General features: G+C 36.9%; 1 protein-coding gene and 1 long non-coding RNA gene across 2 annotated transcripts in view; one reads left to right on the forward strand and one right to left on the reverse strand.

Moving 5' to 3' along the window:
• The window catches only part of ZNF407 (zinc finger protein 407), a 333641-nt gene that overhangs the window by 38746 nt on the left and 266917 nt on the right, over positions 1–27978 (reverse strand). The window lies entirely within an intron of this gene.
• LOC108499572 lies at positions 24611–27804 on the forward strand. The gene is made up of 3 exons (XR_001875578.1): positions 24611–24681; positions 26239–26348; positions 27579–27804. It is a non-coding gene; the product is annotated as an uncharacterized LOC108499572 (long non-coding RNA).

Genomic DNA, 27978 nt, shown 5'->3' on the forward strand with positions numbered 1-27978 from the left:
AGAAATATTTTCTTGTTCATCTTCACATGTAAATTGTTCAAAATCTTTTGAACTAGCATTAGTTCCAGACACAGAATAGGGACTGAAATATGCAATCAGAGAATGTCTCAACTGAGTATTTTTCCCCTCCTGATTTTAGAAGGTAATGGAAATTGATCTCATTTGTGAAATTTGGATGAAGGTACAAATTCCAATTCATGGAAATTTAGGAGGTTCAAAATCAGGGTTCTGAATGAGTTACAAGTATATTTTATGTATTTTAGAGAGAAAAAATTATTTCCAAGTAAGAGTTGAAAATTACTGTTTCAGCTTTGAGTTTGACCTTCTAATATTAGAACAGGTGAACCACTAATCATTAAAGTATTTGAAACTTCAACTAAAATCAGCCAAGGAGAACCAAAGAAAGCCCATACAAAACTGTGCTTAGCAATTTTCTCAGTAATTGCTGAGAATATTAACAAAACTTAATAAATTTATATACTACAATTTTGTGTGCTTGAAAAAAATGCTATATAAGAAAAACCAAAAGAAAAACTACTCATAAAGGAATAAAGATTCTTGGGTTGTTCCACTTTAAACCCAGATTCTACTCATTTATTATTGTACAGAACAACTTGTTTTGGTACCCAAAGAACAAAGTCACAGGCTAAGGCATAAAATATGAACTACTAGTCCAACTTCCTCTTTGGACTTGCTTTTGGAGAGGGAAGGGAAGAGGGGATGAGAAAAAAGAGGTGAAGTCAACATTTGTACTGAAGACCAACTTAATATTTTTCTTGAAGGAAAGAGGTGTAAGAGAATAGTAAAAAATGCAAGATGAGAAAGAACTACTGTGGCTGAAGTTAAAATTTTTCCTTAAATACTCAGAGGATTGCTATCTTGCTATGGTCTTGCCTTTATCAGAAAGCTTTATATCTCAATTCACCTAGTTACAGTGATATATATCTAGTTGCATTAGAGCTAATCCTACAACACAGGTGAGTTTAACTTGCTTTAAATTAAGTTTACACCAATTTAACTACACATTGTACATTATACAATCATGAAGTATAAAGAGGAAAAAGGAGAAGGTAGAGAAAGGAGAGATTAAACAAACACAAGCAACAAATGTCACTGTACAGTGAGGAGACAGTTCTGATACTTCAGTGGAGGGTGAAGTAAAGGAAAGGAGAAGCAAGTCAGCTCTAGTCTGAAATGAACTGCAGAGAGAAGTGAGTTTCAAAAAAGGAATTAAACAAACCAAGATGAGATGCATGAACAACGCATCTGGAGGGCCCTCTGAGGTTCTCTCCATCTTTCCTCTTCCATGCTTACCTTCTATTTAGCTAGCAGTGGTACCTGTAAAACCATTATGCTTTCTAGGACATTGTATCCAAGAGCACTAACTACAGTTGGTGAAAAATAGCTTACATTTGTGTTGCCCCATCCACCTTGTTTTTAACATCTTGTTTAAAAAAAAGATAGTCACTTGCAGGTTTCAGAAAGCTCACACAAAGCTTTAAGAAAAGACTGAATCTGGCTATCCAAATTGCAGTCTACAAGGTAATTCTGTTTGGCTTAGAAAGGTATGTCTCATTACATAGCACGAAAAGGTTTACTTGTCATCTGGCTCCTGAATAAACCGCTATACTATAATCTAGTGTCTGTTTGTCAAAAAGTTTGATAGTCTGGTTTCAGTTATAATCTGTTTTCATTTCCTAATTTTTTTTTGGTCACGTTGGTTGTGATTTTCTATGACCAGCCCCTGTTTGGTGATGCTCTATGGAAAGTCTGATATAATCCATGCCAGCTACTTTTCCATCATGTGAAATCAAACAAAGGATAAAAGGCCCTCATTGTAAAAAAATCCCTAAAATCGAAATGTAATTCAGATGCAGCAGGATGCTGGAAATTGGCATGTATTTACTATTCACTTTTAAAAATACACCCACATTTGAGACTCTAAACAAAGGTTAGAAAACAGAGAGCTGAATGACTAAAATTCACCTCTCCGTAGACTCCACAGACAAACTAATGAAGTTCTGAAGTCTTTTATGAAGCAAAATTTATTGTATAAAAATCTGTTCAGTTGAAATATGATTAATAACAGTCATGACACTTACAAAAAAAAAGCTCTTTCTGTAATTCAATATCTGTAACCATGTTCATCCGTTACAATGTAGGACTGGAAAGGCATTTGGACTACTAGAGGTTAGAAAATGCACAAAACGGAGACCGATGCATGGGGAATGTATCAAAAAAGTTGCAAAAAAAGAAATTTTTTCTGCAGGAAAAAAACACAAAAATAATAAAAAATAAAAAAGTCTTGTCTCCTTATTGTAGCAGTAAACATGGCGACTTTCAGACCAAAAACATTAGCACCTATTTAAACAGGACTTTTTAAAACTGCACTCGAAAAAAACAATTAACAAGTTAATCCTTTTATAACACATAGTCTCACACAAATAAACAAATCATGCTTTCTGAGAAGCAGAAAACAGAAGAAATCATGGCACAAAAAGGAAAAAAAAATCATTCAAAACTTTAATGTCTCTTCATAGGTGGGAACTGAGAAAAAACACACAACAAAGTATTCTGCAATGAAGACTTCACATTTCATTCACCCATTAACGAAGTTCACAATGGGAACTTATGATACTCACAGCCAATGGTCCTCTAACTTAGATTTAGCCCTTCTTAAGTCAGAAGAGCGAATTGGGTTGACTAAGATGCAATTCAGCATTAGAACACAATTCATGGCTTGCCTTGCTCAAAACTACTCTAAAGAAACATAGCTTTGAAGAAAGTGTCTTATTTTCTTCCATTCCGTTTGCCTCAGGACTTGATTTCTGATCCACTTCAGACCTCGTTCACACTGATTCACTTAAGAGTTGGACTTGGTGAGATCCTTGTGCATCCCTTCCAACTCAGAATATTGTGTAATTCCTGTCTGTAACTTCTGATGACTTTATCTTCACATCTTAATTAGAAAATATCTTTAAGGATGTGAAATTCTTATGCCAAAATTTACATGTATACTATTAAACTACAGACCTAAGCAACAGCACAAAGTTTATATTGTAAACTTAATAATTTTAACTTTTGTAATCCTTGTTTTTTAAAGTTTAATGATGATAACATGATAGTGCATTACACTCCAATTCAGCTTCAGGGCAAAGAATAAGTTTATGTTTTTTTTCTCTTTTGTCTGGTGTCTAGAGAAGGTACATGAAGTTGCTTGAGTCACTTTCTTTTTTTTTTTATGGTCACTTTCTAGATTTTTACCTCAGATGTGATATTAGGAAAGTCAAGTTTGGTCCTCCTGAGCTTGGCTGAAGGACAATGGAAAAATAGGGAAGACAAAGAAACCCCTTGGAATCCACAAATTCAAGATTGTATCTCTTCAGGCAAAGTTGGGCTGTGGAGTCCACGTTCTGATGGTTAGGGGATGGTTAGGGGTAAGCTTCACACAACAATAAATCGGAAATCTTTTGAACTGTCACTCAGGCTTTGGGTTCTGGTTTATAACAAAATCACAGCTTTACAAAGTTACTTTTTTACCCTCTTAGTCATGAACAATAGGATTTTTTTTCATGACTTTTCTTACCTCTAAACTGTAGCTGGTAGAGCCAAATTTGACCTTGAATAAAAAGGGACTTGTAAGAACCTGCAGGTCAATATGGCTCTCTAACAAACATCCGCCAGTTCTGAAAAAGGGGTTTAAATTCTTCTTTAGTGAAACTAACTTAAATAGTATCTAACTAAGGTTCTAGTTCTTCCAGTTAGAAACTTCACTGTATGGAATCACTCACAAGCCACTTCCACCAGTAAATCTGTTCAGTTGAAACTGGCAAAGCCTACTCTACTTAAAATAAACCTCCAAGGCATAACTTCTGGCTTGAAGTGCAAATTTCAGTACACTGTGTTTAACACTACTTAGATGCAGATTTCTCAGTGTATTTGGAAAAAATTGCCTTAAGTTTTTACCCAGTGAAGAAATTAGCATCTTCAGTTCCACTCACAACCTGAAAACATTTATGAACAAAGCAGGCCATGTTCTCTTTACTTCTTTTGCTGTATTAAATACAGAAAAAACCAGAGGGTCAGTAATCTACTTCTGTAGTTTAAAATGCAGTATTTTAGGTAAGCTGTAGCACCCTGAAGAGCTGGGAGGAAAATGTCCTTTGCCTGTAACCTATTGCTCCTAGACTGAAAGACAGCACAATTTAGTATATGGGTACTCTCAAAACTGAGGACCCTTGTTAGACATCAGCATTATTCAGGGGCTGTTCTACTACTGGAATAATCAAACAGTCTAAAGGGGCTTTCCAAAAGGTAAATCTGGCGAAACATACAGAAAAGGTAATAAAATATCAACGAGTTTTTAATCGAAATTTTTTATACATACTTTGACTTTCTCCTATTATTAAGTAGCCTGTTCCCCAGCTGCTTTTAAAGAGACCTAATCCCTAAAAAGAAATGGATTTCTGTCTTGAGTACGTATTAGTAAATGGTACATTCCCCTTTTTTCTCATATACTTTGGTCACAAGTGAATTAGATACTATTGACCACATTTATATCCTTAAACTATGGATACTGTTACAGTAATTATTAATATATATATTAATAAATAGTAATATATAGTAATAAATAGACACATACATACATGATAAATAACTATAATCACTGGGCGTCTCACCGTAGTGAGCATTGCATTGTCAGTTCCCTCAAGTTGTCTTTCAAATTCTCTTGAAATTGAGTCACATATCATGCTATCAATTACACCAATAGCTCATTTTTCAGAGTTTTCCCTCTAAAATATGCAAACTAGAAATCTCCTCATAATGAGAGATTAATCAGGAGATGCTAAGTTTAGGGAAACAATGTAGCCCACACACCTGTAGAATGATCCCAGACTTGAACCTTGATGATCTTTTATCTATAAAACTGTGTATGTGGGCACTTACTGCCACCCAGGTCAGCAATAGTACACTCTTGTACAGAATTTTGGCCATATATGCCATGCATATATTTTCAAAGATTTTTTTTAAATTTGTGTCTAATAAAACAAACAAGAACTTTTGTCAGTTTTTGACAAGAATGTGCATCTATTGTCCTCTACAAACTCTTCTATTTTCTTATAAAAAATCACTTAAAATGATTCTTTGGAAGAAACCATCACTGCAAAAATCTTAGTTTTTGCAGAAAAAAAGAGAAAGAAAGCAGGTTTTTATTCTTTCCTATATCCTCATAAGAAAGGGAGTACATGAAAACTGAAAGCTAGTCTGTAAGAGGTACACTGCCGAGAAACTCCCATCTTGCACCTCCATGCAGTACATTTACATATGCTACTTTTGCTGAATAAAAATAATGCAGTTTGTATACGCAGATAGGCAGCTTAAAAATCAGCAAGAGCACTTCCAGTTTCACCCTTTGAAATCTGGGTACCAGATGAGTACAACCACATAGGTTCAGAAGCAACAATCAATCTTATCTCTCAGATCTGTTGATGCTGATCTGATGTTGATGCTGATGCTATTTCTTCCAGTGAGACTACCACACTGCTACAGGAAGCCACAGTATTTAATTGTTGTTCAGCTTTCTATGTTTAATGGTGGTATAAAAAAGAAAGCGAGACTCGAGAAAAATAAGACTTTTACTAAGCTGTTATTGTCCCCTCTGGTTTGCTTCCAGGCCCCTCAATTTCAATCCATGTTGTTCTATTTTGAGGATGTTTTCAGATGCATTGAAGTGCACTTCAACAGATCCTTGAAGCACAACATGGATTGAAATGAAGCTGCCTGAAGATATTAATAATAGAAATCTCTGACACAGCACTGCACACTGAGAAATTGCTTGATACTTATTAGAAAGCATCATGTTAATACAACACTGCTAATACAGAGCTCTATGAGAATGCATAATAAAAATATTGTTAAAAGAATCTGCAAATGAAGCAGCAGGTTTGGAGAACGATGAAGGGAAGATGAAAAGGGAAGATGAAGACAGGAAGGTTTTAAGACATTCATAAATACATACTTGACAGGCTGTCCCTCAAACCCCAAAGCCCTCAAAATAAAACAAAAACCAACCTCTAAGTGCACATTTACACCATCATTTACAGATTTACATTAACTGTCCCCCATCTCCCACCTCTCCCCAAGATATTCAGGGAAAGAAAAGCTGGTACAACTATAGAATACTACTTTCCCTGTTTTAGCATCAAAATTCCAGAGAAATGGATTGCAGAAAAGACAAAAAATTGAAAAGCCTTCTATAAATGTTTTTTGCTTCTGGATGAGGATTTCTTAAGTAAGATTTAGGCCAAGATTATTTGGCCTAATTAATTCTTCCCTATTAAGGAGGTTTATAATGGAAGTACAGACAAACCTTCAACTGTCACAGATCAAGCAGTGATACCTCAATAAACCTGGCAACTATTTAAAACAGCCTTATGGGATTACACTTTAAAGAAAAAGGAGATTCATCCAATTATGGTCCCAATCTAACAGACTGTAAGTTTCCCTTCCCCTTAGTAGATGTTCTTCCCAGGAGAGATGACAGGAAAATGGGGAACACTTACTGCTCTAACTCCCAGCTCTACAGCATGGATGCCCTGACCTATGCAAGACAACACAGCATAAACACAAATGCCTGAGTGTAATACAATTCACAACTGCCTGGCTTTCACCTCTGGTAGATTTTTGCAGTAACATAATTAGCTGTACCAGACTAAGTCCTTCCTCCTGTTTACATGTGTTATCTAGAGAAGCAATAGTAGCAATGGAGTTTTGCCAGGCAGGAACTGTCCATCAACAAACACACTTTAGAAATAAATACTAAAGGTAGGCTTTTTGTGGACAAATTGCAGTAGGAGATAAAGAGTCAAAATCACAGATGCCCCATATGGTATATGTATGGGAGACAAGCAGACAGTCAGAGGATGTAACTGATTGCAAGGCACCTGCTATTTAAGTGCTCTCCAAAGCTTTACTAACTCAGCCCAAATGAGATTGCTGCTGATTTCCTGCTCCTAACTTAAACTGAATCCTGATATATTCAAAGAAATATGCAACATTATTTTGCACGCAAACAAACAGAAATTAATCAGCTCAGCTTCCCACATCTAAAAGTCTAGTGGCACCTGAGATGCTGAAGGCTATTTGAGAGGTCCACCTGGGGCAGACAGGCCAGAGGAGGCACTGGAGACCATGCCCTCCTGGAGGGGCAATGGCAGATTGGAGGGCAGCTCAAATCCAAGCATGTGAGTGGCGTGTGAGCAGCTGAACATATAGGTGTCTGGATGTAGGAAGTTAGCACAACTCTAATTGTTACCAATTTTTAGAATCCAGGTGCTGGTTGCAAGGATTAACATACTGTCTTATTTCCACAGACTGTTTGAGCAGGTACATTTTTTACATCCAAATTGCTCTACACAAACCTCCGAATGTGTTTAAATGAAGAACAGGAATTCTAATTTACTATATCTACAAGTAATAGTAAATACCATGAAGTCTTAAAATAAATATTCTACTTTTTAAAATAGTTTGCTATTTCTTAAAGAATCCCGCGTTCACAATAATTCCCACCTATGATGAGTGGGATCTCTTAGCTGTACTATATGCTGAAAGTAATTTTCAAAATTAGCAGTGTTTTGAGTCTTTTATGACAGAAAGTTTTGTTAACACATTCAGGACTACACTGTTCTTCCTGGGGAGTAAGGACAATGTGATTCTTCAACCATGGATATGGAGATCTATCCATAGTTCTATAGGGAGGACTAAAAAAGTGCCATGTTCACAACTTCGGGAAATTCCATATTATGTGTAGAAAGACAAGCAGACTACCAATTAGAAACACTGAACAACCGGTATCCGTCAGAAGGTCATAGTCAGAAGTTGCAAACGGGAAGAAAATATGACTGTTAGGAGTGGTAAATAATAGAGAGGGCAGAGGCTAAAAAGTAAAAAAAGTCATAAAGGAACTCTGTAAAAATAAGCTAGAACATGAGATGATGGCGAGAACAAAGAGGAAAAAAGGTACGAAGAAATGGACTGGAAAAGTAGGAAGAAAGTAAAGGAGAAAGGCTGGAGAAACTATTAACAGCAGGGAGAACATTCAATCAGGAGGACAGGAGGAGGAAAAAAAAAAGAGAGCTAGTTTAAAGAAAAAGTTAAATGACTGAAAACAGGACAGGTGAAAGGAGTAAGAAGTGAATAGGCAGAAACGACAGGATTAAGAAGAGCTATGAAGGCAGCCCTGACAGAAAAGGAAGACTACTGTGAAATGGAAAAAAAAAGGTAAGAAACAGTTGAGGGAGGAAGAATGCAACCAATGTGCCAAGTGCTCTGGGTTCCATATCAGAAAGCTATGACCTCTTCATGGGAGTTTACTATTTTGTTTAAAAAAAAAAAAGAGAAAAAAGAAAAAGAGAGCAATACGAGCAATACCTAGTGTAAGAATCTGAATTTAATCTATTTATTAATACTATAGAAGTATAAGAAATCCCTTCAAGAGAGTTTTTATTGTTAAAAACAAGAATTTTCAAATGCAAACTTTCCCGGTTTTGCCTAATTTATTAAAAGCTTTCGTTCAATTAGCAAAATACTAGACAAGTATGCGAAAGAACTTGAATTAGTTTCTCCAAACAAAAACTACAGACATACAACAGCTCCAAGTAAAATGGCAAGGCCTTTTTTCTTAAAAACCAGAAATGCAACAGAAACAAAATATAATAAAAAATGAAAATTCAGGTACAGGAATTATGTATTTCATACTGAATAATTATTTCTGTACTGCCCGTAAATCCTCTCTGGTAAGCTGTGCATCTAAAACTCATCGAACTGCCAAGGGGTAAACGCAGCTCCATCCATCACACAGCCACTTGACAAATACATTCCATAATAGAAGTTTATTTTTATGGGAGGCTGAATCAAGGACTTTCCCATGCATACAAAAACTTGTCAAAATTATTTATGAGTCTTGCTGAGACACACAATATGTCATATCAAACTCCTATTTTCCTTCCAAGCACAGACTGTCAATATCTCTGCTACTATCAATAATGTGGAACACCGCTGCTATAGGCCCTTAGGATTTTGAGGTCATTTGCCCATCCTAGCCTACTGCCAGACACTGTCTCTAGCTGCAATGCAGCTGAGGAGAGGTGCATTTACAACCTCTATGAGGTGTAGTTAAGGTAAGCACTAGGGACTGCAATCAAAGCCTTTGCCAACATAAAATAAAATGGAAACATATGTTTGAAAAATTACAGTTGATTATAGCTAGAGTTATGAAAATAATGAAAAAAATTGCACTGGACTAAATTAGAAAATCCAAAAGCTTACCAGCAGTTTCTGGCATAATTAAGCAAATAATCACTTCTGATGAATATGTTTGCACCTTTCTGAAACTATGCTAAGGAAAATCCACACATAACAAGTCTATTATTATCCTTTCTGACCAGAAAGATAGTTGAAAATCTCATGAACTTTGATAATAAGGAAGATAAACTCCTGAAACAGAGTTTATTTAATCCAACCTGTATTATTTTACAAAAAACCATAATAAGTCTTAAAGCAAATATCAGTGTTTTTGCTAATGGGCCCAAGCAAAAAGCACTTAGCTTTCTGAAGGCCATACCCCTAAGCCTTGTTTAGCTATGTCTTTTATTTCAGCACTATTACTTTTTCTGCTGGTTATTTTGCAAACACTACACAATCACAGTATATCCTGTCTGGGATGTGACTGAACTTGACATTAGTATTTTGAACCTTTGTGGTACCAGCTCTTTCCTCTCCATGCTAGACTGCCCCTTTTGCCTCTCCTGCTGTCACCAGCTCTGTGGGAATATCTCTGCTAACCCACCTGGCTACCCTGAGCCACCTCTGCCTGCAGCTGCTCAGGTATCTTGATGCAGCACCTTCTTTCCAGGATTAAGATGCAGAAACACTCAGGGTGGCCCTCAGAGCAAGTGCATCTCACATAGCTTTTGTGCTTGGGATACTGGCTGCCTCACCTGTAACACTCTGCTGCCTTGTCACTGAGGCAGCCACACCAGCTAGGAACCACTTGCACATCGCTTAGAAAAACACTGTGTGGGCCTTCCTCACAACAGTTGAAAGAGACCTAAATTTTTCTCTAATTAAAACTCTCCACAGTGCAATGACATTATTACAGAATACCTAAAAACTTAGCTGTTTTTAGGTCAACTGCTACAACCACTTGACCAAACACATAGACAAGAAAAGGCCATGTCTGTGCAACACATCTCACCTTGTGACAGATTTGCTCTGCAGTTCACCTACTAAATGTTTATGGGAATGAGGGAAGAAGGAAGAGTCACATGGCACATGGCAAGAGGTTCTCCCCTCAAAGGAAAAGTTATAGGTTCATCTCAGCCCAATAGCTGCTGGACGTGAAAGACTGACATTTGGGAAGTCACTGAGCCTCTGATTCCTGTTAATTTTTAGCTGCCCATCCATGAATGATAGCATGCTCCAGAGACAAACTATCCAAATCTGAGAGGAAGAATTTCTTCAGTGAAAGCTCACAGTGCGAGATTTATTTAGTTATCCCCTCAGACTCAACCATCATAGTAGGGGAGATCACCCTGACACTGCAATTAGCTTTGAAGGAGCTGGCTTGGCAGAAGCATAGAAATCAGTGGCAAATTCACACTGTAAAGAAGACAGAGGTGTGGTACTGCCAGGATTACATTGCTCCCAGTATTGCATGCAGGACAGCAGAAAGTGCTGACACCAAGAGTTACTTTTGTAAAGCCTCAATGTCTTCAATAGCAAATATCCCAAATATCTGTCCAATGGTAGCACTGTCCCACCCACCAAATTTGTTTTTAGAGCAGGTGGTTGGGAAAGAGCATAAGGCAGAAAACATTCATGTAAAAAATAACTTACAGGTTCACTTTCATCAGTGCCCCATATACTTTAAGCCTTATTTTCCAAAAGGTATAGTACCTGCTGTGATAGGTAGAGACAGAAAGAACATGCTCAGATGAGTTCCTTTACTGTTTGATGGACTGATAGCTCCCATGCACTTAGTTAACCTACTGCAGGGTTATTTTATGGATCTTGAGGAACTACGTGTAGCCTGGAAAAGTTTTCAGGATGAGGTCTATGGGGTGGACTAATGTTTCCAGGTCTGTACAATGCCTGTCCCAAGAAATCAGAGATTATTAAATACTACCATCTCACAAACACCAGCTTCTGTAAATGCTAGTATAGAACATTGCTAAAATAATACTAATAGAACAAGACAATAATTTGATTGTCCGATTAGAGCTAACCCTACAGAAAAGACTACAAAAAAAGGATATCTCATAATTTTTAACCATTTCACCAGAACACATTTGTATCGTTGTCTTCAATTTTTGTCTGCCCAGAGAGAATTCAGAGAAGGCTGTTTACAGCCAAGAATAAAATAAAAGTACTGGTAGCCCATGTGAACATATCCAAGTTTGTCCAGAAGATGCATTTCTGGTACTTAAAAAAACTCCACTTTCTTACAGCATAAGGGCAACAGAGCTATTTAACAATTTTTGTTAGTGGTTTAAAACTGTCAGGAATCAGAAGTCTTTTTAGCAGCATACTTTCCACATGACATAGGTGCAACTCATTTTGTCCCTAACAGAAGCCATCATGCCTATTACTCTTTGAACATTGCACTGCAAATGTACCTTTTAGAAGGAGAAAAATATAATCCTATTGATTTTCCTCAGCCCTAAAATGTAATAATTTGAGATTATTTTCAGGTGACAAAGGCTTTATGACCTAACAGCTGACCACCTTTTTATACCTCACCACTGACGTGTATTACTAAACTCAGAATCCCAGCTTCTGTTAAAGGATATTTATAAACACAATTTCTTATTTAAGTTTAATGTCCCTGTGGTAAATCATATGCTGCCATTAAAGTGCTGTACTTACTGTACCACTCTCATCTTCTGAGACAGGGAAGATGGTGCCAAAACTGAGCGAACATGCAAGGAAGAGTAACCACTGTATTTTATACTTAGGGAGACAGCAGTAACTGATGCACAGCAAATGTCCTTTTACTCATAACCATTTTGCAATATTAGAAGAAGGAGAAAAGTCAAAGATTAAAACATGAACAGCCTGAATCTCTGAATCACCAATGACTTGCATCCTGAATAGCCATTTAACACTTGTGCAAAGTAAATGTAAAACAGTAACATTCTGACTAGCAGCAATTTACATTCTCTTTGCACAGGTTTAAATGACTGCACTAGAACTGGGAGGCAGAGGAACTACCTTGCTACATTCCAGCAAAAAGGCAAGACATTTTTAATAGCACTACAGGTACAGCACTTTAAGAGTATGTGATAGTTATAAGCATTAGTTTTCACATCCTATCCTTTGTTATTTTCTTTCCAAATACATGACTGAAATGAGATGGTTTGGCCTCTTCCCTGCACTGGTCATGTTCATTCGCTAGTAGAAAGAACTGCTCCATTTCAGTCACCTTTGGAGGAATTCCCAAGAAGGTAAGACACAAGAACACAGCTGCTCTATCGTAGCTGCTCTTTTCTCTCACCAAAGATGTGGTTCACTCCTGCAATGTCCTTAAGCAAACATTTTCCTTCTCTTTCTGTCAAACTAAGGAACTTTGTTAGCAGCACCATAGGACAGGAGATAACTATAGAGCTCTCTAATTGTTAAGCTCTTGCAAGGGCTGAGCCTGATCATTCACTGAATTGTTGAGTTGATGGGATTCGTGTAGCTGGTTATAAATTGATAATCTAAATTAATTCATTCAAGCAGAAATCGATTTTGTAACTCCTTGAGAGCTTGTAATAATGCTTACCTCCTACCGTTAGCTGCATTCTCCGTTTCATAAAGCTGGTCGGAAACAGCTGGATTCAGGTGACCTGCTAGCTCATTAAATCTGTTACATGTTCCTTCTGGTAAATGATATTAAGCTGAAATGTCCTTGCGTTGATTTTTTTCCTTTAATTTTATGACAGAAATAACCTAATTTGTAACACAAAATAACAATCTCCTTGGATTACTTTGCCTTGTTAAAATATTTTATGCATTTTTCATTTACACGAAGGTAATGGAAAAACACTTAAACTATCTGTTATTTAAACCACAAGAGATATGTTACTGAAAGTCTGATAGCTGCAAAAATGATTGCCTCTTCATAGTCTTTGCTTTATATCTGTAATAAAAGGCGGACAATTCAATTCATCGGTTAGTAAATAAAGTACGATACTTTTTATTTCATTTGCTCTGCATTGCAAGAACTAAAATCAGATTGCTTTTCAAATTCATTTAAAAATGGGCTCATTATTTTCCTTTTTTACTTCTAATGCAAAATGTCTGTTGTCTATTTTGAATGTTATATTTTTTTAAGATATAAAGCAAATATAACCTAACTCTAAATGTCAGATTAAAAGTATAAATTTCTTTTATTGACTCCTCTATAATTACCTAAATATTGGTGTCAGGATTGTCAGTAAGAAGTGCTGAATAACTGAATCTGAACATCTCAGTATGGATCTGATAGAGAGCATAAACACTTATTTCTCACAACTTGATGACTTCTAACTATCAACTTTTACAACAAACACAGAACAAGTGTCACATGTCACAAATTACAGTGCTGGAATGTGCTGCAAGGCAAAAAATATGTGCCCGCCACAGATAAAACCCAAATTCTACCAAGTCTAATGGAGAAACCACACCTGTTTAGGGAATGGGAAAAAGTGATTCTGCTTTTCTTCATGCACATAAAAGGATCAAGTAACCCTGAACTGAAAAGCTTCAATATGCCCTTGAACATTTCAGTTTACCATTTCCAGCAGACGTCACTATAGAGCAACGATTCATGCAGGCTGAAAAAATGGCAACACTATCCAAAGGAATTACGATAAAAACATTTAAGAAGGCTTAGCTATTAAGATAATAGTAGCTAAAATCAGAATTATTAGCTTATTAAAATTAAAGATCCATATAAAGATAAACCATCCTTTTAATTATCAGAAAGAAAAAGCGGTATTGATTTCAAGCTTCTGGCAATAACAAAGCACAGAAAAGTGTAATACATACAAAATACGCCTGTCTTTTGGGATGTATGAAAATCACAATGCTAACACCGAGAAATGCACATGTATAAAACTTAAAGGATCATGTTTTCTAACAAAAACCCACATGTGATAGATACTAACACAATGAGCATACAGCCATATAAACCAATACCAATAAAGAGGCAACTGCTTTTTCACTCATGTTTTCCTACATTTATTATCACCAAGCAGCCTTTACTCATTCCCCAAATCTTAGTATTTCCCTGCATATAGAATCATCAAAATTCTGTCCAGTAGCATATATTCAGTAACAGAAAAATCAGCATACAATAACAGTGAAAGGTGATGGTGGCTTTCAGAAACATAGTGAATGTATGGCTCTAGCATGCTGATGAAATATCTAATATTTTTTTCCTGTTTAAAAAACCAATAGAAAATAATTCTACCCACCCAGTATTTCTGTCGGAACATTTACTGCCTTAAGAATTAAACCTGTGAAGTCCATTCTGTGCGGTGGCTTTCAATCCTGACTGGCTGGAGTTTGTCTGAAAGACAAATGCTACTCAAGGTAGTGCAAGGCTAAATGTTGTAGGCAAGTCTCCGGGAAGACTTGTCTTTGAGACATAAATTCTAATGACAAAAAGCACATAAAGGGAATTTTTTCACTATACCATACCTCAAACAATGTGTCCTGTTTCCTCTGTGAGCTTGGGTAATTTGTCTGGCCTATACAGAAGAGTCATAGTGAAGTCTTCCCCCCTTTTTCCCTGTTGCTTGTGATCTGATATTTGCATAACCTAGGATGAAGCACTTTCCACGCTTGGTACAGAAACTTCCAAGAATATTAGGGAACGATGAGGGAATGAAGAAATCTCTTGCCTGTTGTTTCCCCGCATGAGCATTGGCTCAATAGCCATTTGCTCTGGGGTCCGTACCTGTAGGCACAGCAACTACTTGTAAACATTTTTACCACTTTTCTTGAAGTAACAATGCATAAATTGAGCAGGAAAAGGCATTCATCAGACTGTTTCTACTCGGATATTTCCACTCAGCAGCTTGGGGGTCCTTGAGAGAGCTCCTGTGACGGACAGGTGGCTGGAGATTCTGGGGGGCTGACAGCCGACTTCCAACTTGAGAACTCAGCACCTGGGCTTAGTGACCAAGACAGAGGTATTTTCTGGAGCATGAGATCTTTTTGGTCTGCTTCTTTGTCAGTTTTGTTTAGAAACTTTCCTTAATGACTAATGATTAAGTTTGGTGGTGCCTTATATAGCTATGGCTCATCCTCATGGTGCACTCCCAAACATGTGCCTCTAAGCGTCAAAAGGACAATGAGATTTAATGGACAAAAGATTTGTATATATTATTGCTCTGGAGAGAAATAAAAAAAGCTCTGTAGTATTCCTCTTGGCTTAGAGAGTAAACTAAGGCACACTGCTTGTACCCGGACTTACGTATACTCTGTTGGATATAGAACGCTCTTACGTGAAGAACAGATCCCATGACTTTTGAGCTAAAACATGAGCAGAGGAAAACCTCACCAAATGAGTGAGCTGTTTTGCTCTGCAAGGGAAGAACTCCTAGTGGAAAAAGCAGAACTCCCGCTGAGGGAGAGGAGGACCTTGGGCACTGATCTCCACTGATGCTGTTTCACTAGCAGTGTCAGCATTAGCAGTAAGTAGTGTAAACACAAACCATGCACAAACACAAATTATACCAAACTACAAAGGTTTGAAGATGGAGAACGTTACACCGCACCAGACAGAACAGCCTTAGCAATTTTCCTACAGTCATTTTCTACCTTCAAAATAATTGTAGTTCTTTGCACTGTATCAGTCACAGACAGGAATAACCATGTGTTATTACCCAAGTAAAGTCAATCTATGAGTTCAACAGATCCCAGCAGTTGGACCTCTCTTATTTTCAAAAAGATAATCAATGGCTGAATTTGGTTTTGGAAATACAGACCTTCTCAGTACAAAAACCAGAAAATAAAAAAAAAATATATATCATCCAGCAAAGGCCCGGGTCCAGTGCTAATACTTATGTACAAGAAAATGTGTATAGGCCTGTAGAATCACCTTGAAAATCTTGATTATAAATTGTTTATTCATATACTTTTTATAAGTGAAATATTACCAGCAGAATAGCACACCTGCTGATATGTGGCTTTCTTTCTCTCGGTGTTACATTGTTGCAGAAGACTGCAAAAAGAAAATACTAGACTGGACTAGAGAATCTTGTCATTGCCAAAAGAGAAAATATTTTTTAAGAATCTATGATCAGCAAGCCCCTACTTTGCTTCTTAGCACCACTGCTCTTCATGATACTTGCAAATGGAGTACCGTATGCACATCAGATGCTGCCACACCCTTCCTGTTGCTAATCTGTCTTTTTAAATTTAATTTCTTTTATGGTGGCTTTTCCACTGTTTAATTAGGCCACAGGGAGTAAAGAGAGGCAGTCTCACTGTCCCTTCAGAGTTTATTTCACAGACTGTTCCCTTCAAGGATTTTATTTCTGTCATTGAAAGCAGACATCCTCATATTCCTTAAACACAGAAAATGATTAATACAATGAGATTGTTATGCTCCTAGCTAAAATGGCCTTCTTTCTAATGTGAGCTACAACAGCTCGAAAAGACGGGCGCTGACACTACACTTCAGCTGACAGTTTTTCTTTTTTTAGGTGTACTGTTATTGGGATCTGTAATTCTGTGTGACCCATAATAATAAGCCCACCATTCTCCTCATATTAATATCATAAATTCTGCAGACATAGATGATACTGTCATATATCAAATATGACCATAAAACCAATGTGATCTTAACACCTTTGGATTTATCTTGAAAAGAAAAATACTAGATAAAATCAGTTATGCTGATATCACCAAGTTTTTACTGAGTTACAGTAACATGCTAAGATTACAATATATTTTTAGGAGGATAGGCAGTTTTGACAGATTTATTAATCTATTCCTTAAGTTAAACTCATGGATAGTTAATTTGTATGTTATTTAACAGTCAATGCTTTCCATTCCGTGTCCCTGGCCACAAGCTTGAAATTCCACAAAATTTGGTATAATATTCAGTGCATATATTAAACAGCCTAGTTTAAAGGATCACTAGTCAGATAATAATATTTTACAGTATTTAGTGGCACCTGCTAGTACCACTGCAGTTAAAGGTCTTTGAGCTAATTCAAACACATTTTGGGTTAGAATGGCATGCTCAGCTTTGGATTGATTACAATGAAACCCATGACATATAAATACCAATTGACTTAATACTGGTTTCGAGTTTTGTATCTCTGAGACCACTTATACTTCCCAGTAAGTAGTGATTGCAGTGGAGCATTCTGGAACACTTAGAAGACTAAAGCAAAAGCTGAATTTAAAATACTGAAACCTTCAATTTGCCACCTCCTTCTTCCCACCTCTGCTCTCGTCAGAATTAGAATTTCCAGACAGATTGTACTACGTGATTGTATGTTTGGACAACTGCTATAATAACAATAAAAAAAAGAGGGAACATAAAATGGCTGAGATGCTGAGGCTGCCAAAGTAACTGTGCCACATGCAAACATGATTATCCTTGTTTTAAGTAAAAATCCTAAGTCAAATTTACTTCAGCGCAAAGGAACTATTCAGGGGCCTATGCACCACTTATGCTTTCAGTCAAGAGCACCATGGCAGCAGAAGTGCTGTACTCCTATAAAGTAATGATGGAACAGTATTTGCAAGGAATTTTTACACGGCACATAAACCTATGTGCTATGAAATCCTTTTTACAGAGATGCTCTGCAAAGCACGAAACAGGCAGGCTAAAGCAGACAGGCTTCTCTGGGAAAAAGGAGGTAAAGGCAGAACAAAAGAAAGCAACAATGAACAGCACAGCTTCAGAAATACAGATCAAAATGCGCTTTATTGCTACCAGGAAAAGGATTTTTTCACAGTAAATGTATTCAGGCCCTTGCTTCAGCCACTTGTTTTGTATGTTGTTGGCATGAAACTCTGCCCCTCAAAGAGCACAACATCTCTGTGAGAAATTACGTCCTTTCTTTTTTTTCAAATGTCCACATCTCATAAAAAGCAACATGTGATGAAATTTCAGCATTACAGTTGCCATTAGGAACCAAATTTCTTTACAAGGTGCACAGGCATTTCTACAGAGCAAACAAGTTTTCTCTCACTGAGTAGTCATTAAAAGATCAGAGCCTCAACTGAACTGCTAAAAAAGCAGATGGGAGTAAGCACAGCCCTGGCTCTACCTTCACAACCATTGTTACATATGGACAGAGAAAGGGGCAGTGGTTGTTGCAATCAGGGAGAGTTATTTTGCTTGAAATTGTTCCCAACACTACAGTGCTACCAATCACTGCAATCCTTTCACAAGTCATCTTAGCTCAGATATTTGAAGGCATAATGTCCCAAGCTTCTAGACTCAAATACTTAAGTAAGAACAGTTACTTGTTTTCATTTTTGGGGGAAGAGAGAAATTCAGTGACTTTAAATGCAAGCAACAGAGATTGGAAATTACCACCCAGAGAAAAAAAGACCAGATATGCAGCAGTACGTAGTCCTGACAATACCAACACTGTTGCCTTCACTGTAACCAGAGGGTTGTGGAAGAACTTGTTTTCGGGTAGACAATCTCCCCATACAACCTAGACTTGCAGCTGTGACTATACGCCACAATCTACTCCTCGATACACAAATTTCCTTTGACACAGATGACTTTAATGGCTTTTTCTTTGTAGCTTTACAGTATATTGTATAATTAATTCAGGAATTAAAGCTGCCTAAATGCATTCAGACACAATTGAGCTACTCTTCGGAGCTGTTGCAATCTATTTTGTCAATAACCCTAGTTCAAGGGTTCCTGCTGCTACACATCAATGCAATAAGAAATGTGTACTCTGGATATTTACATATCTGTCCCATGGAGAGACTCAGATTTTTAAAGACTCCTTAACAAAACATTTTTTCATGCCTTACTTAAAAAAATAATTTTAATATAAATTTGGAAATACAAAGTTCCCAAATGAAAAAAGTAAAAGCATTTCATATAATTTATCTGGTAAATATGCTCCCAACATTTGAAATTAATTCCCATTTTTTTTAAGCGTAATCAACTTTGTGAGTTTTTTCTTAAGAAATTTTACTTTCCTCTTGAGAGTATACCAAAAGCATTAAAAACCCAAAGAAAAATATACACGACAAACTGAAAGGTCAGAAAGGATACAGTAATTGATTTATTTTCCTTAAAGGTGAAAAAAGAGCTGGATGGAGAGAGAAGGGGAAGAGAATGAGGTGGCCTCAAGAAAAAGAGGGAGAGAAAACAAAGTTAAATTTGCCTACTTTATTTCTGAATTCCCTCATATTACTTTAACCATCAAGCTATCAAGGATAGCTTTAACTGGCTTTGCTCAGTACCTGTACTAAAGATCTTGGAAATCATTAATTTGGAAGCCATCTCCTCTTAACTCAAAATAAAAAGCACTGCTTCTTTAAGAGGAACAAACAGCTGAGATGACAAAGTAAGTGACATGATTATTTTCTGATCTCGGAGTATTTGGTTATACCAGTCACACTGAGGTGTGCTCTGACTAGGGATGATAGCACCAGATGAGTTACACAGATGGCTTCCTTAAAAGACGGATGATAGTTTTCTCTTTCTCAATACTAGCTGTCCAAAGTATGCGTGTGGCACAATTTTGTACACAAATAAATATGTAATCCTCTCTTTTCATTACCTTGTATGTGTTCGTACTCCAAAAATATATAGCCCTTTTTGAGAGCAGTATGTTTACAGCATAAGAAACAAAATCTGGAAAGCAGAGAAAAGAGCAGTACTTTAACTCACTTGATAGGAATATGGTGTGACAGGAGGGATGAATAATCAAAGATACAGTTGATAGTTTACTGTTAAAATAAATTAACCAATCCACTGACAAAAAGTCTTGCCTACCGTACTTTATAGATACAGCTCTGATATATTTTGATCACAAACAGTTTCAAAAGAGGATCACTCTGCCAGCTGGGCTGTTCTTAAACAAAACCTCTATGTTTTGATCCAGGAAACATCAATCATCATGTCTCCAAAACCATTACCATTTATTGAGCACCCATTAATATGCTCAATGCTAAATAAAGCAAAGGAACATGCTGTCCTTATCCACATTTCTGATCATCCGTCCTTTATTTTTGAAGTCAGTTTGGCTCTGCATAAACTCAAACATCTAAAGTAAACAAAGACAGAAATATTTTGGTGACTATGTACTACACTGCTATACTTTTTGCATACTTGTTTTATCTTTCACATTCTGTAAATATAAAATAACTGCATTCCAAGTGCAGGGAAAAGAACTGAAATTGAGACTCTGCTGGACAAACATGCTTGAAAAAGGAGTTAGGCTGCAGTGGGGCCACGAATTCTGGCGTGCTTCAGTAAAGTGAGGACAGAAACCTGAGCAGCTGCAGAGTTGCTGCAGAGAGCTCAGAATGAGAAGAATATCTTTGCCATGGCATAGATAAAAAAATACAAGGAATTGCTAGAACAGAGGATCTGGCACAAGCAGTGGGATAAACGAGGATTCAAACATCAGCACTGATTATAGGATATGTTGCCTGCACATAGGAGAACATTTAGATATATGCCATGTTTGGTATCTCTGATCCATTGAGAAGACTGAAAATCATTTCTTGTTTAACTTTGAAAAAAAAAGAAAAAAGCCCCGTATCTGAACAACTTCAAAGATCATACTATTGTTGAAATATTGGTTGAATTTTGATCATGTAAAAAATTGGTGTAATTCAGCCTTTTAAAAAAGGTATGAATAACTATCAGCTGGATGCTCTTACAGTTCTACCTACCTACTGTATTAGAGAAGAAATAAAGCTGATGTTCATAAAGACAATGATAAAATTTCCTTCACTTAATAGGCAACTCTCTGATTACTGGCCACTGGAGTATTAGGTTGAATTGCATCACTGATGAATAGCCAAGGGACTCAGTTAACAAAAATCAGTGCTTTTAAAGTCTTTAATGATTAGAAAAAAATGAATGAAAGCATTTGTCAAGATTATGATTGTCATTAGAAAATGCTAATTACATATTAGTTTAATAATCGCCACATGATCATTTACCAAAATTATTAAATTTTTTTACTTACTTGGAAGAATTAACTTTTTCCTTTTACTTTTTTTTAAAGTGTTCTCAACAGTGCTTTTAGAAGCTAAGAATTTTAAGATTACACAGCTTCTGAAGCTGGGCAGCCACTGTTGGAAAGATCTGATCTAAGTTTATTGCCAACCCATCTTATTTCACTCACTTAAAGATATATATTATCACCCTCTTAAGGAAAGTTACAGCAGAATAGAATTCATAAAGCATAGGTAACTCGCCCACAAAAACAGCTCTACAATTACAAAGTAAACTCCAACAAAAAGCTATTTGTTAATTAATGTTAATACATGCTAAGTAAGTCACTTCTCAATATTGAGCTGAGATCTCACCTAAAACATAAAGGTATTAGGCAAGTATCAAACATATCTAGAAGAGCCGTGTCATCTGGACAGTACAACAGAAGAATATATCACTAGTATTACAATAAGACTGCTTACTTTTGATAACAAAAATACACTTCTATTTTTATGCACAGCAGTGTTATACCAATTCTACAGCTCAAGTTGTATCAGCAGCCACTAACTTGACCACAGCAATAACAGAAAAAGCAGGAGTGCTTTTCATGTGCTAAAGTGAACTCAAATGGAATTTCTTTCAGCCAGTGATAATTTTTACCATTCCGATCAAAAATAACACCCATATGGTAAGCATATTCTTTTGCCCACCTGCAAGTACAAACACTCCCAAAAGAACAGTTTTCCTATTCTCAGTTTAAGGTTTACATTTTAAACAACTAGTAGTAGCTCAAATAACACACTTTCTTTTAAGGGGAAAGCATAATTAAACTATGTCCAACATTACAGCTTTAAAACATACAACCAGAATAAAACCCGAAAACTATAGAAAATATTTCATTTGTTATTTCTCATCTGAGATCAACATTCTGACTTGGAACAGATCCTTCTGACAAAGTGGCACATTTCTGCATTATTGACCTTAAGAAAACTTTAATTAAATTTAGCAATGAAATAATATTACACCACTACTCTTGTTATCCTTAGTAGTCCCTTCTCAATATGGGGGAAATTTGGCAAGAGGACAATAATTTTACTTGACCTTTGCAAAGAAATAACTAAGGTTGACTACTTTACATGCATGCTAATTCAAATCACAGTGCAAAAGCACAAATGGATGCCTCTGACTGATTTCCATAGCTGCTATAGCAGAGGGATGAGGTAAGCTTCAGAAGAAAGCAGACATGCTACTGCCAAAGTCTGGTGCACTCAAGTCTGTACAATTTGCTTAATCTCTTCCACCGAAGGCAGTATAACTTATTCCTGATCAGACTCACTGGTAGAGAAAGAATTATGGAGAGGAAGAGGCAAAGTTCAGGAGACCCTTCTTGGGAATAGTTCTTCAAACTTCATCTTGAGGGACAATTATTTTGATTTCTTTGAATTCAAAGAAAAAAAAAAAACCACGAACAAGGGATTGGTCCTCTGAATAGCTTCTCAAGTGAAATGCAACTATATGTGGACAGAGTGCAAAACCTCTTAACACTGGCTAGATTTAATCAGGGACAAAAGAGGAACATCATGTCCAGATGAGAAACCACTTTACGACTTCAGCATAGGAATGTGGAAACCTTCACATATACATCACACTGCTTTGAATCTTGGCCAGGTCAGTGGTTACTCAGGAGTGCAAGTTGTTCCTGTGATATCAGTCGGCAGTTCTGTTTGACTAGTTTACAGTATCGCCATACTTGACACTCTTGTTGGCAGTTTTAGTCTAAGGAGTGAATGGGGATGTAAATTGAACTACTCGTGTCTAAAGGTGGTAGCTACAGATCAAAATTAAGACATTAGCAGGGCCACATGAGGATCCTGCACTACTTTCTACTGTACTTGGTCTGTGGAATAGAGGTATTAAGTCTCTGTGGCTGTCAATCTGGCTCTTTTCATGAGTACTAAATTCATCTAAATAAATAAATTTATTTGTTTCAGCTTGTCATGGGGTAAGATCTGTTTTATTGCCGCAATTTTTGCTGTAATATGTACAAATCAATCACAAAAGTCTCTATGATGCAATCCCTTTATAAATCCGTTAGCTATGTAGCTTCTACCAAAGAAGCCTTAGATGCTGTGACAGTGATACTAAACCTACATCAAAAAAATGATCTTTAAAAAAACATAACTGCAATGCTTTGCTTTCAGGGAATTTTTATAAAGCTCACATTCCAGAACCAGGCACACACAGAGAGCATTTAACCAAATTCCATGCTAAAATACATTTCAGACCTCAAAAGTTAGTTAAATATATTTACTTCCTGAAAACCAATCTCAACCCTATTTTTCTGTTATCCATAGTGACTGTTCCCATTTTTTCTTTTACAAACTCTTTTGAAGAAAAAAACCCCCACATTTCTATAACTACTATGTTAATTTGATCTGTACATTTTTAAAGGAACATTCATTTTCCTAAGGGCACAATCAGTGCAGTCACTGATTGTAGCGAATAAATACTGCTTGGATTTGTATTATGGTGATGTATTTTACAGCTATCTGTTTATATATTACCATTGAAAGACTATGTTTATTCTTAAAGCAAGAAAACTAAATGTTGAGCAACCTGTTTTAGAGAAGAGAATATAAAACTGAAAGATTTATTCTGGAAGAACAATTATGGTCAGGATATGTGCTAGCATCCGAATAACATTAAGTTGGAGCAGTAATGCTACATTTTTCAGGAACACATTTCCAAGTAAACCTAATGTTATCCCTTCATCTTCTACCAGTGCTTTCATAGACATGGAAGGGATGGAGATTCAGAGAATTAACACAGATTTCCAGCTCTATGTCAGCTTAGAAGGGATTCCTTTGCCTTCAGCACGCTGAAGAACACTGGAGAAAAGACATCAATAGATTCATTAAACTTTTTCCTATATCCTAGAAGACCTCACATGCTCAACAACAGTTGAGGCTACTGCTGATGCAGTAAGGAAATAAAGATGGTCAGGTTATTAAACTTTGTCATGTTTTCTATAAAAAGCAGTTTCAGAAGCAGCAGAACCAACAGCCTCATTAGTAAATAGTTGCATGCACTCCTAACATGGCTCCTATCATGGCAGTGAGTAACATCTAAAACCACTCTTTGGCATCATCATTAATGGAACATTCCTTGTAAAATGACAGCAGGTGGCAAAGCTTATTTTTAGCTGAGAGAGGGAGAAGACACATGTAGGCAGGCAGCCATCAACAGCACAGTCACCAGCACACTATTTCCAGAACAAAAATGGGATTGCACACCTTATTAAAACACTATTTATTTTATGACCAGCAGGTCAAGGGAGGTGATTCTACTCCTCTACTCTGCCTTTGTGACATCCCACCCAGAGTACTGTGTCCAGCTCTGGGGCCCTCAGCACAAGAAAGGCCTGTTAGAACAGGTCCAGAAGAGGCCATGGAGATGAGCAGAGGCATGGAGCACCTCTCCTATGAAGACAGGTTGAGATCTGGGATTGTTCAGCCTAGAGAAGAGATGGTCCTGGGGAGACCTCATTGCAGCCTTTCAGTTCTTGACGGGGGCTTATAAAAAGAGGAAGAACAACTTTTTTCATGGGCAGATAGAGACAGGACAAAGGGGAATTTTTTAAACCAAACCAGGAGATATTTTTATTAAATATTAGGAAGAAATTCTTTACTCAAAGGATTGTGAGGCACTGGAATGGATTGCCCAGGGAAGTTGTGGATGGCCCATTCCTGGAAGTGTTCAAAGCCAGACTGCATGGGGCTCTGAGCAACACAGTCTAGCGGAAGGTGTTCTGTGCATGGCAGCGAGGGGTGGAACTAGATGATCTTGAAGGCCCCTTCCAACCCAACCCATTCTATTATTCTATGTATAAAGGATAGCAGCAAGGAAGAGTCAACAAAACAACCTCTGTAGAAATACATACTTTCTCTCCCCTTCCTCCAACACAGCAGGAAAAATTAATTCCCTAGCAGGACCTCACATGAGGAACCAGGCAATGCTTTGCAGATCACACATTCCCACTCTTAAACTCTTCCCTTACATTCCTGCACTTCCTTGGTCCCAGGACTAACCTCTCTTCCTGTTCTCTTCTACAATCTGAGACTTTGCTACTGCCTGTAGCCATCATAATGTCAAGCCCAAGCCAACATGGCTTTTTCCACCCAGGACCATATCGCCTTGGGGAACAGCAAAGGGCCCAAGCCTTCCCCGCATAGAAATAACAAGGATTATTCCTTTGTTGCTGGCAAAGCATGGCACCAAGCCCATACTCACACCTCACTACTCAATAACCACTGAGAAATTAGATGAAGTTACAGAGGCTTGTGCCCAATCTAAGTCCTAGGGTTATGTCAAGTATATTTCTGTTATAATGAAGAACTAATGTTTTCATGAAAAAAAAAGAAAGAAAAAAAAGGAAAATTAATAGAAGATTCTCACACAATCACCTGAAATATGGTGCTGAGGCTAAAGGTAAATATTAATTACCATGTAATTTACAGCTAAATGTGAGAGCTGGTGATACTGGAAAAGAGTCAGACAATCTGCAGAGCAGTGGCTCTGCAACTGGATGCTTTGGGCAAGCAGCAGCCCAGTGTTCAAGAAAATACAAATTCAGAGGAGCTGAGAGTTCGAGTAGATTTTCCCCATTGTGGAATTTCTAAAACAAAACAGCATCCCCCATATAAATCCAAAGCATACCATTCCCTATCCCCCCAAAAAAAGAACCCTGAAGTTTCCAGAGCATAAGTAAAGCCAGCTGTGGTGATAGTTCTGCTGTGATATTCTGATAAAATTTCAACTGTGTTTCCTCATCATCAAAACCCATCAGAAGTACTATGGGTCTTGTATGATTACATTTTCCCTCCCTAGAATTCCTAATGTCTTAATGTCATTGATATAATTAAGAAAAAAATTTATAAAGAAAATGTAGAAGAAAAAAAAAAGGAGAAAAAGAGTGAGAGACCCTACAGATGGCAAAGAAAACTTAAAAAAAACATTTTATAAAAGTATTGCTTTTTGGTCCTCTGGAGTTCATTTACAGGACAGTCTATGTAGCGTGAATGTTGCCTTCTCCTCCGTCTTGTCTCCAGTCCTTTCAGATTTTCTTGCCTGCCTATCAAAAGTGTCATCTTTAATTCAGGTGGGTATACTGATTTTAAGTACAATGCCAGTAAAGGACACTACAAGTAATGGTACTCAGTATGTGTTAAATCATCTCTGAAGTTGTGCAACCCTCCTATCTGTTACTCATACTGCTTTATGCTCCTTCAGAGCAGGAATTTTTCAATTATTGTGTGTTTGCATTATGAAAACCCTATTTCATTTGGTGTAGAAACAACTTTTTGGTGTTTGCTACTAACGTAAGTTAACCTGCTTAGGCATCCATGATCACAAATTCAGTTAAAACCAACCAAACAAATGAACAAACACCTCCTGACAGAAAATGAGGTGTAAGGAAGAACTCCTTTGGCAGTTCTAACACTCTTCTGGATTTGAAAAATACATCAATTTGATTTGTGAGAATCCTGTTTTGAACTGTGGCCTGATCCCATTCCACCGATATATTACCAAGAGACAAAACCCCATGCTTAATATGTTGTTTAAAAATTAAGAGTCAGGAATGATTAGAACACAGTTAAAATATCTTCAGTCTGTTTTCCCCTCTGAAATAAATAGATGAATTTGAGAATCAAAAGTTAAAGAAAGAAGTGTAAAACACAATTATACTGTAACATAAATACATTACACTCCAGAGATATCAAAACATCAACAGCAGTATTAAATCTGCCCTGAAGTAAAGAGGTATGAAGCAATTCATTAAAATAGAAGAAGAAAACTAGCTCATTCTGCAGCTAACAATAACCATTTTTTTTTCAGGAAAAATCTAACAGTGTACAGCTTTATCCTGACTTACTTTATATGCCAATGCAGAACATGGCAGATTCGTCTTCAGATGCTTTCTCTCTATTTGGGGAATGGGAAACCAGCAGCAGAAGTTGAAGATTCAGTAGCATTTTCTCCCCCTTTCCTGATCACTCTTAACTGTTAGATTACTGTGCATGATCAGCCAAATGAGATATATTGTAGAAGTAGTCTACAATGAAAACTGGAACCAAACCTAACAACAGACTGTAGAAAAATTTAACTTTAAAAGCAACAGTATGTAAATATTGTCTTATCTGGTATCCTTAATGGACATTACTGAGATAAGTGGTAGCTAGGTCTTTCCACTCAGTCAAAAGATAGATAAATACTGGAGTAGCTGCAGGTCCTGATGCAAAATCTGGGCTTTGTATTTTCTTTTTTTAAATCAAGTAGTAACAAATTTTTTTTCACCTAATTTTTTTTCTTTTTTTAAAATTGAACATAGGTGCTGCTGATATTTATGAAGTACCCCTCACTGGGAGAGTTCTGTGCCAGAATAAGGCACAAATAAAACGCAATAAAAGAAAAATTTAAAAAGTTTCAAATTACTAGTACAATTAAATTAATAAAATCTAAGTATTTCAAATGTATGGGGTATTGTTAGGGAGCTGAAACATAACTGTAAAGAGACCTACCTAGGCCAAAATTTCATCAGTTTAGAACGAGCGGAAGCAGAAGCACATCCAATGCCTGCTGTAGACATCTACCTACTCAAATCCTCTTGGTCATAATGTCTTCAAAATCATATTTAAAATGAGGCTGAGTCGTAACATAAGCCCTCCACGTGATTTTGACCTGTGTGCAAATGTTACTGCTTGTAGCATCAAACCCACTAATAACAATAA

This window comes from Lepidothrix coronata, unplaced genomic scaffold (assembly GCF_001604755.1).
Source record: "Lepidothrix coronata isolate B3197 unplaced genomic scaffold, Lepidothrix_coronata-1.0 Scaffold75, whole genome shotgun sequence".
Taxonomy (NCBI): domain Eukaryota; kingdom Metazoa; phylum Chordata; class Aves; order Passeriformes; family Pipridae; genus Lepidothrix; species Lepidothrix coronata.